This window comes from Vigna unguiculata, chromosome 6 (assembly GCF_004118075.2).
Source record: "Vigna unguiculata cultivar IT97K-499-35 chromosome 6, ASM411807v1, whole genome shotgun sequence".
NCBI classification, from domain to species: domain Eukaryota; kingdom Viridiplantae; phylum Streptophyta; class Magnoliopsida; order Fabales; family Fabaceae; genus Vigna; species Vigna unguiculata.
In genome coordinates, this window is record NC_040284.1 from 7,395,816 (window position 1) to 7,402,121 (window position 6,306).

At 33.1% G+C, this 6,306-nt stretch overlaps 1 long non-coding RNA gene across 8 annotated transcripts; it reads left to right on the forward strand.

Moving 5' to 3' along the window:
- Positions 1-1,074: 1,074 nt before the first annotated feature.
- LOC114188283 lies at positions 1,075-5,527 on the forward strand. 8 transcript variants are annotated; one of them, XR_003605402.1, is made up of 7 exons: positions 1,075-1,326; positions 1,585-1,674; positions 2,651-2,779; positions 3,282-3,877; positions 4,321-4,474; positions 4,553-4,696; positions 5,115-5,527. It is a non-coding gene; the product is annotated as an uncharacterized LOC114188283 (long non-coding RNA). The 8 variants fall into 8 exon arrangements; XR_003605401.1 differs by adding an exon at positions 1,746-1,824 and having other exon boundaries at positions 1,093-1,674; positions 2,643-2,779; XR_003605399.1 differs by adding an exon at positions 1,746-1,824 and having other exon boundaries at positions 1,093-1,674.
- Positions 5,528-6,306: the final 779 nt, after the last annotated feature.

Consider the following 6,306-nt stretch of genomic DNA (forward strand, 5'->3'; position numbering starts at 1 on the left):
CAGCGACTGTGCGACGCATCCAAAATATGAGAAATAACGTCAAATATCACAGTTTCATGAATATTTGAACCCCTCACTCAGAAATATACCAAAAACTAACGTTTTCCCCAATCTTTTCTCATATTTCACAAAACATTAATTGCATAAAATAGAAATAACGTGAAACCCTAGCTTCCCTTACCGGGAAAGGGGTTAGTAGAGGACTTCGACACCCGAACTGTGACGAACATTAGTTCAAGCAATAGCTTCGAGGGCTGGAAAATAGTGGAACGAGCTTAAAATGAGTTCATTAAGACAACCCTAGTTGGAAATGAACATAATGGAGCAAGAGCATGAGTTGGAAGCTGACTTACGAAGAGTAGAAAACTGGTCTGGGCTCACTTGATGAGAAACATTGGCTGAACCCTAGCAGAGCTTCGCAGCAGCTCAAGGAGGAAGTAAGAGTCCTATTTTACGAAAATGAGCATAGTGGTTAGGGTTAGGGCAGTTTAGGGTTCTTGGATCCCCTTTAGGTCAGTCCTAGGCCCAACTGATTTAGGGTAGCCCTTTTAATTAAAGGCAGAAAATAAAGTGGGCCTCACAATAGTCCTGCAAAACCTTGGAGCAGAGAGGTCAAACAATGAGAGTGAGATTGAAAGAAGAAGAGAGTAGAAAAGCTTTGCTTAGGAAGCAAAAGATGTAAGGGGATCTAACCTCTTCCTTATTATTTTGCAATCACCTAAAGAGAAATCTTTGAAGTTTTTTGGAATATGGAATCGTAAAGTGTGTTGTGAATAGAATATGATAACCAAGTTTTAATGAATGATCTCATGGAGGAAGTGTGAAGTGTGTTTTTCGGTTAAGTTGTTTTGATTATTTTTTTTTGAAGTTGTGCTTTGATTGGTCTTTTGTTTCGAAATGACAGCGGAATAGTTAAGAATGTTGGGGTTTCAATTTGATTGAGTCTGATGGTTAAAACACTACAAAAATATATAGTTTTAATCGGGGTTTATCGGTGGAGGTTATAATAACCTCTAGTAACCTATAAATATAATGGAGGTTTTAAAAACCCTCCTTAAATACCAGGGTTTTTTTTTATGAACCCCCGTAAAATTTGGTTCCACTTTAGCTTTTATATTTTTCCTCTTTTTCGTAATTTTTAAAGTTTTTAATTTCGCTATTCTGACTTTCTCTCTTTCTTTCTATTCTTAGTGTGTTACCCTAAGAAGACCAAGAAGCTTTCGCTCATTCTGTGTTACCCTACGAATACGAAGAAGACAAACAAGCTTTCCCTCGTTCTATGCCTTCCATTGTTCTCCCTCTCCCTGCGATCAAAGAGCTGAAGATGTTCTTTCTCTTTCGATTTTATCTCTCTAATTTCGTCTGAGTCCCATTTTAAAGATCTTATTCTAGTTGTGCATTGCTGTCCTGTTTCAATTTTTGAATTGATTTTAGTTTATCTCTTTCCCATGCCCTAACTCAGTTTTTTTGCTTAAAGTTTATAGTACTCCTTTCAATTTCCCTAATTTATTTTGTGCTTTCATCTTTCTCATATCCTATCTCCTCCGCCTAATTGTTAGTATGTTTTTTTATTACTTTGGACAGATTAAACATGGAGTGGTGATTGGGGATTTGGGATTTGGACAACTTTTCAAACTTTGTACACTCGATTGGAACTCAAACACATAGTAGAAGGTGTGTATTTTAATACTTTTAATATTTGCCTTAATAATTAATTGGTTGTTGTTGGGTTTAATAATATGCAGAACTACATAAAGCCAAGATAGCAAAGTGAATCTTCATTGCCATTGTGAATAACAAGCTAGCTGTGTATGCTTTGATATGGTAGCCTTTGTTTAACTCCTTAGCTTTATATATTTGTGGTTGACAAATGATGGTTTCTTTCACGGAATAAATTGTTTAATGTCCTGGATTTACAATATTGTTGTAGAATTTAGTGCAATGGTTTGTTACAGGGTATACAATTCTCAGGAAATTTATTTTTGATTCAGTTTATTTTTGGTCTTATACTTTCATTAAACATAGTCAAGGTTCCTATTCTTTCATATTTATGAATTTGGTTATCAAATTTTTAAAAACTATGTACTTGGTTCCTTCTCTCTAAAATGTCTTCACGGTTTTAAAGTTATAAGGGACTAGATGCATATCTTTTACAAGTTTGAGGTCCAAATTTATCAAGGAAAATATGTGAACCTCAACCATAATATTTGACTGAAAGTATTAATAAATAAGCCACAATTAGGCCTATGTTATATAGGTTCATTTTATATAATTAAAATTCAAAATGTATACATATTTTTCTAATTTATAATTTATAGCATGATTGTTGCAATTGCCTTTTGCACATTAGGCCTTATGCTTGGAATGCTACTGATACTGTTATTGTTGCAATTTTCGGTTGAGTTCTTTTTACTATGTTAGAAACATGTTAAAGGATATATTAGTGGTATTCGGGAAGAGTTACTTTGATCAACTTCACAAACACTCTTGATATTTGTAGAACTTGATGTACAAATTATATAAGTATGGAATTGTTTAGATTATTGATTGAGAGTTCACTGGAATAACTTGGATATTTATACACTCTTGATTGGAGGATTTGTTTTGGGATTTCTTAATCTGTTTAAATTGCTTCATTTGAGGTTTTTAGGGTAGAAACTCAAGATGGAGGTGATGCAAAGGTTAAAATTTCTCCTCGTGATATAGTTTATACACAGCTTGCTAAACCTATAGAAGGTGAACAACCAACGATATTCCACAAGCTTGATTTCTGCTATGGGTATGGATACAATTGATTGATTTACATTGGTTTCTTCCTTCTATAATTTAAGTACTTTCCAATGTATTCACAATGACATATGTGGGCACTATTTCATTCTTCCAAAAATAAGTTGTTGCTTCTTAGTATTGTAAATATGCTTCTGATTGCTGAGGTTTATAGTTGACACTAGTTTGAATTCCATGCCTTACCCATTCTCCCAACATTCTATCCTAATTCTGTAATTGCTATTCATAGCTTTTTGCACTCTTGATCATCATGACCAGCCTTTAGGTTAGTTTGCATATCACTTTCATAGTTTGAATTCCTTACCATGCTTACTGTAAACTTCACACATTTTTCATTTTTTATTTTTTAGATGGGGGAGCGTTGAGAGATATATGGACACAATTTTATTGTGCTTATATTCCAAAATCTTGGACACTGTTGTTAAGTAATCATACATCATAACTAGTAAAGATTTAGAGTTTATCTTATATAAAACAGAATATCTACATTTCAGGTGTGTAGAACAAATTATAAATTCTAAAATGCAGTTCTCCACCAGTTATAAATTCTGCAATATGACAAATATGCATATTGGAAGTTTTGAGGAGGAATTGTCGTCCAATCCATCAGATGAAGTGGCAGAGTACATATTGGAAGGGAAATGGCAAAAGGTTGTGAACATGTATAACCAATTCCCAACTTGTCACACGACAATGATTAACCCATCCGTGGGCACTACGCTGCACGTGGTGGTGGATTTGGACGAAGAGGAAGTGGTTGAAAAGCTTGTGAATGCCATCATCAGACACAAGACGATGAAGGCTCTAGAAATGAGGAACTATTGAGGGGATATCGCTCTGCATGTTGCTGCTTCCAAGGGTTTCGCAAAGATATGTGAGTTGATCATAGGAACCAAGAAGGAGAGGATTTACTTGGTGAGACTCAAGAACAAAGAAGGAGAGACACCTCTCTTTGAAGCTGCTCTCAACTAGAAGAAACTGGTCTTTGCTTATCTTTCTAACATTTCTGACAACAGTCCTCCATTGGAAGATCTTGTGCGACACAATGATGACACTATTCTTAATTGTGCTATTAGAAGAGAGTATTTTGGTATGTTTCTCATACCTATCTTCTGTTCCTGCTCATTACTTTTTATATTGTTTTTGGTAGACTACTAATTATTGTATGTCTGTGTTATAGAAAAGATGCAGATTAACCGTTAGATTCACTTCTTTACTTATTAACTTATAAGCAACTTTATGTAATATTTTTGTATTTTTATTTTTAAATAACACAACGCTATATATTCTGAATAATATATATATATATATATATATATATATATATATATAGAGAGAGAGAGAGAGAGAGAGAGTAAAAGCTATTATTTTGTATTATTATAAATCTATACATATCTATATACTGCATTCATTACATGAAATGAAGTGATGCTCATATATTTTTAGCGTAAAAGCTATTATTTTGTAAGTTTTAATCAAATACAAGTTTTGAAATATAAAATCAATTTTATCCATTTTTTTCTTTTGTCAAAGTTACTCTTGTGGAAGAACTAGACTCTAAAAGACAAATGGAGACAATTTTGGAAAAGGTGAAGAAGCAACCAAAATCTGACGAACCATATTTTCCAAAGAACTGTCACATTATGTGACTTCATTGCTGGATTCAAATGTCTTGATGCTCTAACTGGTAACGAGTTCTCATTCTGACTTGTCTTTTTTTTTTTAATTTTGGGGACTAGTTTCTTAATTCTAAATGTTTCTTCAGATTTTGAATCATGGCGTTTGCAGACAATTTTTTTTACTAAAAGTAAACAGCAAGACCCAAAAAACCCATCAACTGAGGAGCGTGAAATCGAATCTAAAGCTTCTGGGGATGCATTTGTACTTACTCTTTGGCTTTTAGGAGTAGGTATGTATCCATCGTGCCAATTTGATGTATTTCTTTTAGTTAATAGTAATACGATTCATCTGGTTAGATACTTTTTTTTAAGGATTAAAGGAAATATTTGAGTTTCCTAAGATAAAAGCTTGCTCGTGGCACAAGTTAGCAGTTCTTTACTTTCACTTGCCTCTGGAGTATACAATTCGTAATTACATGATAAATACTTGCAATCGAAGATCTAATTTTACCTTAGCAACTTAATTGTATATTTATTTACAATATGAAGATCAACTATGTCACATATGATGGTTAATATGTTCAGATGTTCATACTTAACTTCATCCATGCTTGTACACAATTTGATATTATTAAAACTAGGAAGATATTCAATTCCTGTAGGTACTACATGACCTTACGAATGCAAAATTTTCTTTGGAATTTGCAGAAGAGGAGGATAGGAAGGTAGTACTTTCACTGTTTGAGAAGAATTTCCCAAATGAACTTATGTGGAAAAGATAGAACTTGAAGCTATACAGAGAGCAACTTCTACATTGGAGATCAAATCTGCATTCTCTCTCTTAGTAGAGAAAGCAACTATCAAGAATCAACTTGATGAAGTGAATGAAACAATCCCAAAGGAGGAGCTTTTAGAATACCTGATGTATCTCTTTTACACCATAATCACTTGTTAATTTTTCTTGTTTAAAATAAATAACATTGTACTGACTCTTTAATTTTAACTTTTGGGCTTTGTCATTTACATTGTTTGATATTAAAATTGTAGACTTTGTTATTTGTTCCTTTTATAAATATATGTACAAATTATAAATACCAAATATCTAAAATATTTGTCTTTTATTTTAGGATTTATGTATTATTAAAAAATACAAAACAAACAAACAGGCAATGTTAGGGTTTTTAAACTGCAGCAGTAGCGGGGGTTTTGAAAACCCCATATAGTAGTGGGGGTTTTGTAAACCTCATGCAATAGTGGGGTTTTTACGAATCCCAACTAGTAGCGGGGGTTTTGGAAGCCCCAACCAGTAGTGGGGGTTTTAAAAACCCCAAACAAGTTGTTATTTACCAGGAGTTGCTAAAAACTCCCGGTAATTTGTTAGCCACGCTGGATCTTCCAGGGGAATTGTAAACCCTTGGTAAAGTCATTACTGGGGGTTAAAACCCCTGGAAACACCAAATATAACCCCCACTAAAATTAATTATTTTTGTAGTGAAATTATTTTATTAGAAAATTGTTTTGTTAGACAGAGAATTTTCATTTTTGCCAGGGGTGATTCTTTTAGGAATCATAATGGAAGCAACTACCCTTTTTGGGTTGGTATTTTTTTATATTATAATATGTTGGAGGCGAGAGGAAATTTGGGTACAATGAGCTTTTACATATATTTATATAAACATAAACAATATTTTTTTCGTCACAACTTTGTATTATTGATGATAATATACTAAATATATATACTTGTTTTACTTAAGAACGTGGAATTGCGATTTATGTGGGTTGGCTACAGTAATATTGTAACGTTTCATTTAATAGATAAATCTAATTAAATAAAACATTGCATATTTTATAATATCCAAAGAGCACGAGGCTTGTAGTATAAAGGATATTACAGTCATCC